We start from the raw sequence: 6,935 nt of genomic DNA on the forward strand, positions 1-6,935 counted from the left end.
TTGTCGCTGTCATTACTTTTCTGTGTTTGATGACTAATATCCCCACAAATCACTATCACTCAATTCTGCAAGTCATTCTAATTTATTATCACTGTTTTCTAGCTGGTCTAAAACCACTTTTGATGTAAAGGGACACTTTTTGGTTGCCATGGACATTCTCAAGTTTCCAGGCAAAAAGAACAGTAAATATAATATAAAACTGCATTCAGGGCATTGGACAAAGCACTAGGGACAAAAGGGAGGTGAAATAATTTGATACAGTAATGTAATCTGTAAGATTACAGTGTACTGTATGTATTATGTGTTTTTCACTTTTTGAATTTGGTGCCGAGCTCGGTCCCCATGCATCGCAACGCTCGCAGGGAATGGAGCTCGGCACTGTGATAGATCGAGCGGAGGACACAGCCCGCGGACACAGCGGGGTGACATTGCAGGATCCTGGGGATGGTAAGTAACTTTGCCTGGATCCTGTGATGCAATCCTGAGTGTGGCTCGGGGTTACTGCTTTTGGTAATGAAAATTCACCCCGAGCCACACTCGGGATTACCACCAGGGGGGTTATTAATCTATTATTTAAAATATAGGGGTTTATTACTAAAGCTAGAGAGTACAAAATCAGGCTCACTTCCGCATAGAAACCAATCAGCCTCTAACCTCAGTTAAGCTTTAGCAATGAGACCTGGAAGCTGATTGGTTTCTATGCAGTAGAGAGCCTGATTTTGCACTCTCTAGCTTTAGCAAATAAACCCCATACTGTCACATAGGAAAGTATCTAGGCACACATATATTCCTTGTATAATAAAATCACGTTTACATGGCTTACAGAGTCTATGTGTTTGGGACAATTGGAATAAGAGAAATATCTGTCAGTTCAGTCAGTCTTGACATACTGTACATGGGATAGTATTTTTTTTTTTTTGCACTATTTTAAACCCGTTTGTGGTCAGAAATTGAGAGAGTGAAGTTCCTGGCCAAATGTACACAAAGATGCCTCAGACATGGTAATCAGCTCAGCATGTATGTATGTATGTTATAGGCATTACTGAAGTACCTAGTCACTGCTCAACTACACATGAGATTTTCTATCACTTAGGAGTATGAGACTGACCTGTTTTTCACCAGCACCTCATTTACAATACATATTGGTTGATATACTAAAGGCAAATAGCATGTGCAAGGGCAGTTCCACTTTGCAATGGCATTTTTCCAGAGATTAGTTAATGAGGGGATGCTCTACTGACTTCCATCATCCAATCATGTGCAAGCAAAATTGCAGATTTTTTTTTATTTTCTTTGCATGTGATTGGGTAGACTTTTCAAAGTGCAGCTTTACATCCTTTACTAAGCTCTGGAGCAAATGCCCTTGCAGAGTGCACAGTTTATTTGACCTTTTAGATTACAATAATTTAGAAACATTCATGTGTAGCTCAATGCGAACATACTGCACTTCCATTCTTAAAGTAAGAGATGACCCAATTTTAGAGAAAAACACCTCTTATCAGTGGTGGTTGTAGCTTCTTACATAAGCGGAATTTCACTTTAATAATGATTCATGGAAATGGCTGTTTATGTATCTTTCTATTCAGAGAATATATATGTGTTAGGGTTAATTTAAGACATAGGGGTATGAGATCTATAATGGGCAAATGCTCAGAAGCTGTGCTTTTCCACCTAATGGATTTTTCCATTATATAATAATTATGCACTAAGCATAAAATGTATTGATTTACATAAAAAAAATCACTGCACAATCAATCCTATCATCTGGGCACTCCTCCGCAGTGCTCCTCCCAGGGACTGAAGTGGAAAAGACTGTCTGACTGTTTTAGAATAATCCAGTACTTTTTTGTGTGTGATTCTGGACGGCAGGGGTACCTGTATATGTAAGAACTAACCTGAGAGCTGCTTTGTACCTACATGTCTGTGTGTCATGGGCCCTGACCAAGTCTCTGTTTCTTTCAGGTCTGCAGGACATGCCAGGGGACTGTCTTTCTCAGGGTGGTCCTATGAGTATCAGTTTGGTACAACCAGCTTACACTTCTCCACAGTTGACATTATGCCCTCCCTCAAGACATGGACCTGTGACGGTCCCATCAGCATGAGCCATGTCCATACATCACATGGAGGATTCACCTTACCAGGGACAGCCACATCTGCACCATCACCCCATTCTTCTGAAGCCCAGCTCATGGAGTTTCATCCTGTCCAAGAACCCATCATTTCTATGGAACCTCAAGGGAAAACAAAAAAGATAATCTTTTAAGACTTTTGAACTTTGATCGGTTTTAAAATTCCAGACAGCTGTGACTTTTTTTTTTAACTTTTGTCATTTTTTTCATCAATAACAAAGGACCAACGAAACAAGTACACAAATGTGAAGTCATGGGTTCACTTTAATGCCCATTAAAAAAAAAAACAAGTCCCCTCTGGAAAGCAGAAAAAGACTCAGAGATATAACTACTGTAGGATAAAACATAGGAACTAAGTTAACTTGTACATTTCTGTTGATTTAAATAGTTTTAGAAGAGACAAGAAAAGATATCCTTGTTTTTTCCACACTATGTGTGTTGTTTCCAAATGAATGACTTGGCTCAGCCAGAACCCCCCTTCCCCTACCGTGGAAAGCTACAGAATATTTTTACCTGTGACCAGCGCGGAACTAGACCAAGGCCTGGATGACATCTATTGTCTGTCAGTCTGTCCCTCAGCACTACAGGACAATTTTGATTGGGGCAGCTGCACAGACATGAGAAGGACAAGCCGGGGCACCTATGTTGTGCCTCCAGAATTTGGACATCCCCTTATATGGACAAGGGGGGCTTCCTGCAATCTGGTCTTTGCACCAAATGACAGACTGAACTTAATTGTAAACTCAAAGATTGGAGAGTGAGTGATTGCGAGCGAGTGCCTGTGGGCGCGAGTGTGTGCGTGTCAGAGAATGCGTGAGCGTGTGAGGATGAACACGTAAGAAAGACAATACTGTAACAAAATTTGTTCAGAGTTTGTTCTATTAATGTTTCATGTTAGATATTCTATGTGTTACCTCAAATGAAAAAAAAAAGAATGTTCTCCTAGTAAAACCTGCTGTGGGATTGGTATTGTATGTCCATGGATAATTTCTTTCTCAGCACGTGTTCCTCATTAGAGAAAAATGCTGTTACCTTTAAGCTTTGTCAAATTTACATTAAATACTTGTATGAGGACTGTGAGTTTATGTTTAAAGAAAAAAAAAAAAGTGTTACAAAATGCGGTAATAAATATTTCATTTTGGATTTTTTGTGGGGTTCTGTGTGTGTTTAGTTTTGTGTTACGGAATGATGTCACACAAGTATGATCAGGGCTACACAAAATACCCACTGTATGTATCAGCTGAATGAGCCTGCACCCACCTACATGGAAAATCCACCGAAATTAGCAGGCCAGGCAAACCCGTTTTATACTAGCCCAATGCAAATACCCAATAAAATGAAGGCATGTTTCAATGTGTGCTTTTATATGTCTAGTGAATTGAAGTGGATCCTAATACATATCCAAAACAAAAATTATATGTATGGCAGCTTACTAGTACATAGATGTGGTGGCTGCATCAGTTTTCATTTTTCAGACTAGGAACATTTTCAGCAAGTACAGAAAATACATATTGCTCTTACCAGAAATGCACTGTCCTTGCCACTAACTGTGGGCACAAACATCCATCTTTCTTATGTAAACTACTAGTCCCACCAATCCATCATGGAATAGAGATGAACAACGGCACACATGATTAAATTCCAGGCTGTGTGACAACCATGACTGCCCTCATAGATACCATGAAGAAATGAGGGTAGCCTGAAAGGGGCAAGAAGTGTATTACTGGCAGTTAAAATGAAGGAAAAAGTATGAAACAGAAGAGGAAAGCGGCCACTACATCTATGGACTGGTAAGCTGCAAAATATCGGGGTTCATTTACTAAAACTGGAGAGTGCAAAAATCTGGTGCAACTCTGCACAAAAACCAATCAGCTTCAGTTTTTTTTTTTGTCAAAGCTTAATTGAACAAGCAGAAGTTAGAAGCTGATTGGCTACCATGCCCAGCTGCACTAGATTTTGCACTCTCCAGTTTTAGTAAATGAAGGTCTTTTAAATTTTTGTTTTCTGGTTTAGATACCTAAGAACATTCAGGTGTGTAGTTTATAGAAAATTAGTATACTTACAAAAAAAATCTACAGTTCCAAGAGCAATTTACTAAACCCCTAAGCTTTAATAAGATTCTCTGCTTGATGGCTTTGGGTATGACAGGATTATTGTGATGGTGATTATTATTATTATTATTTATGATTATATAGAGCCCACAGTTTGCATATACTCCAGTAACACTTTTACCAGCACACTCATAAAGTGAGAAAAAAATGTGTTTGTTTTTTTTGTTCTTTATTACCATACATGGAGAAGCACAGTGGTGTAGTGGCTAGTGCTTCCACCTCACAGTGGTGTAGTGGTTAGTGTTTCCACCTCACGGTGGTGTAGTGGTTAGTGCTTCCACCTCACAGTGGTGTAGTGGTTAGTGCTTCCACCTCACGGTGGTGTAGTGGTTAGTGCTTCCACCTCACAGTGGTGTAGTGGTTAGTGCTTCCACCTCACGGTGGTGTAGTGGTTAGTGCTTCCACCTCACTGTGGTGTAGTGGTTAGTGCTTCCAAAACACAGTGGTGTGTAGTGGTTAGTGCTTCCACCTCACAGTGGTGTAGTGGTTAGTGCTTCCACCTCACTGTGGTGTAGTGGTTAGTGCTTCCAAAACACAGTGGTGTGTAGTGGTTAGTGCTTCCACCTCACTGTGGTGTAGTGGTTAGTGCTTCCAAAACACAGTGGTGTGTAGTGGTTAGTGCTTCCACCTCACAGTGGTGTAGTGGTTAGTGCTTCCACCTCACAGTGGTGTAGTGGTTAGTGCTTCCACCTCACAGTGGTGTAGTGGCTATTGCATCCACCTAGCAGCACTAGGGTCGCTGGTTGGCATCCCAACTATACCTGCCTGTGGTATATTAGTGTACTAGTGTACCACCCGCCTGGAGTTTGTATTCCCTGTGCCTCTTTGGGTTTCCTTCAGGTACTCCGGTTTCCTCCTACACTCCAAAGACATGCTGGTAGGTTAATTCGATGTATCCTGTCTATATTGGCCTTTGTATGTCAGTAGGAACCTTAGATTTTACACTATTATTATTACCTTTCTTTTTATTCCTTAAGTTTAGGAACAGTGCGCTAAGAATGTTCTATCTTTACATTTCCAATACATTAAATACATAAATTTAAAAAAAAAAAAAACTTTTCAAAAGCCTAAGCAAACAAAAGTTCTTCCCGGTCTGTTCTGCCTCTTTTTTTCCTGGAAGGAAACAAATAAATCTCCTGATTTCCGAATAACAAATGTCTCTAATGTCACTTTTATCATCTGACTTGGTGACGTTTGTAAAGATTAGAAAAATATATACAAACAACTTGTGAATGCAGAAAAATATGCAATAAAAATAGATAGTATTGTCGTATATATTTATTAACAAAATAAAGTAGTTTAGATGTGTGTCTCATGGTGACTCTTGTTTGCCTGTGCGGCTGTCATCTATCACAGAGGTCACTGCTAATGTGCAGCTAACGAATAATTCGTCCACAATTAACCTAACCAGCTGAGAAACTGAAATTAGAAGGACGGGGAGAAAATGAAACGAATAATGAGAAGAGCCGGCTCCTCTGCAAGGCCACATGTCGGGGGCCACACACTGTCCGATCGCCCTGTGCCCGGCACTGAAAGGGTTAGTGAGGGGTGTCGGGTCGGCACAGCAGCTGTTCTGGGGGTGGAGGGGGAGAGAGGACATCCATTCCCTGGGAACAAGATCACCAAATACCATCCTGGGGACACAGACATCATCTAGTCGGAGATCTGCCTGACACTGCTGTGTATTGGTTATATGTATGGGATCATCGGGCACAACCAGTACTGTCACTCATCAACTGCAAAGTCCAATTCTCCATGTGTTCTATAATACACTGCCCAACATCGGCCTATATATAGCTGATTCAGCAACAAACAATTTAGTTGCAACTGGAGAGAGAAAGAAAAAAAAATAATTAAAAAAAAAACATACATACATATATATATATATATATATATATATATATATACGGGCTACAATATGACAAATACAGAACAGTTCAAAAGACCTAATTTATACAAAGAGGGGCAGATTTGAGAGTGTCTGTGTATATATTAGTAGAGATACATATGTGCACTAAATACTAAACCATTTCGTAGACTAATTATAGAATTTGGTATACTAATATATATATATATACACACACACTAGAGGGTGAGGTGTACAGCGGTGAAAAGACAAGTGCATAGCAATCAGGCCCTCCCACAGGCCATATATAAAGGAAAAAACAGAGGGATTGCTGCAAAAAATATTTATTTAAAAATTGTAGAACTTACATAATGTCCATAATATGCAAGGTGCCTTGCATATTATGGACATTATGTAAGTTCTACCATTTTTTAATAAATATTTTGTGCAGCAATCCCTCTGCTTTTATATATATATATATATATATATATATATATATATATATATATATATATACACACACTAGTTTACCAAATTCTGTGCATGTATATATACAAGTATATGTATTAAGTATATGTATACAGTATGTATACACACAAATCTCTCTCTCTCCAAAACACACACACATATATATACATCTATATATAGATATATATATCTATATATAGATATATATCTATATATAAATCTAGATAGATATATATATACATATTCATTTATACCAACAACTAGTCTACCAAATTGTGTATGTAAAGAGAGAAAGATTTGTGTTTATACATGCTGTGTGTATATATATATTAGTATATGTATGCGGCATGTATAAACACAAATCTCTCTCTCTCTTTACAT

General features: G+C 38.8%; 1 protein-coding gene across 4 annotated transcripts in view; it reads left to right on the forward strand.

Moving 5' to 3' along the window:
* The window catches only part of MEIS2 (Meis homeobox 2), a 214,330-nt gene extending 212,229 nt beyond the window's left edge, over positions 1-2,101 (forward strand). For all 4 annotated transcript variants that reach the window (XM_073609148.1, XM_073609150.1, XM_073609146.1 and 1 more), the window contains exon 13: positions 1,963-2,101. The gene's annotated coding sequence lies outside the window, so the exon portion shown is untranslated. The remainder of the gene's footprint in view (positions 1-1,962) is intronic.
* The last annotated feature ends 4,834 nt before the right edge of the window (positions 2,102-6,935 follow it).

The sequence above is a fragment of the Aquarana catesbeiana genome, linkage group LG13 (genome assembly GCF_042186555.1).
Source record: "Aquarana catesbeiana isolate 2022-GZ linkage group LG13, ASM4218655v1, whole genome shotgun sequence".
Lineage (NCBI taxonomy): Eukaryota > Metazoa > Chordata > Amphibia > Anura > Ranidae > Aquarana > Aquarana catesbeiana.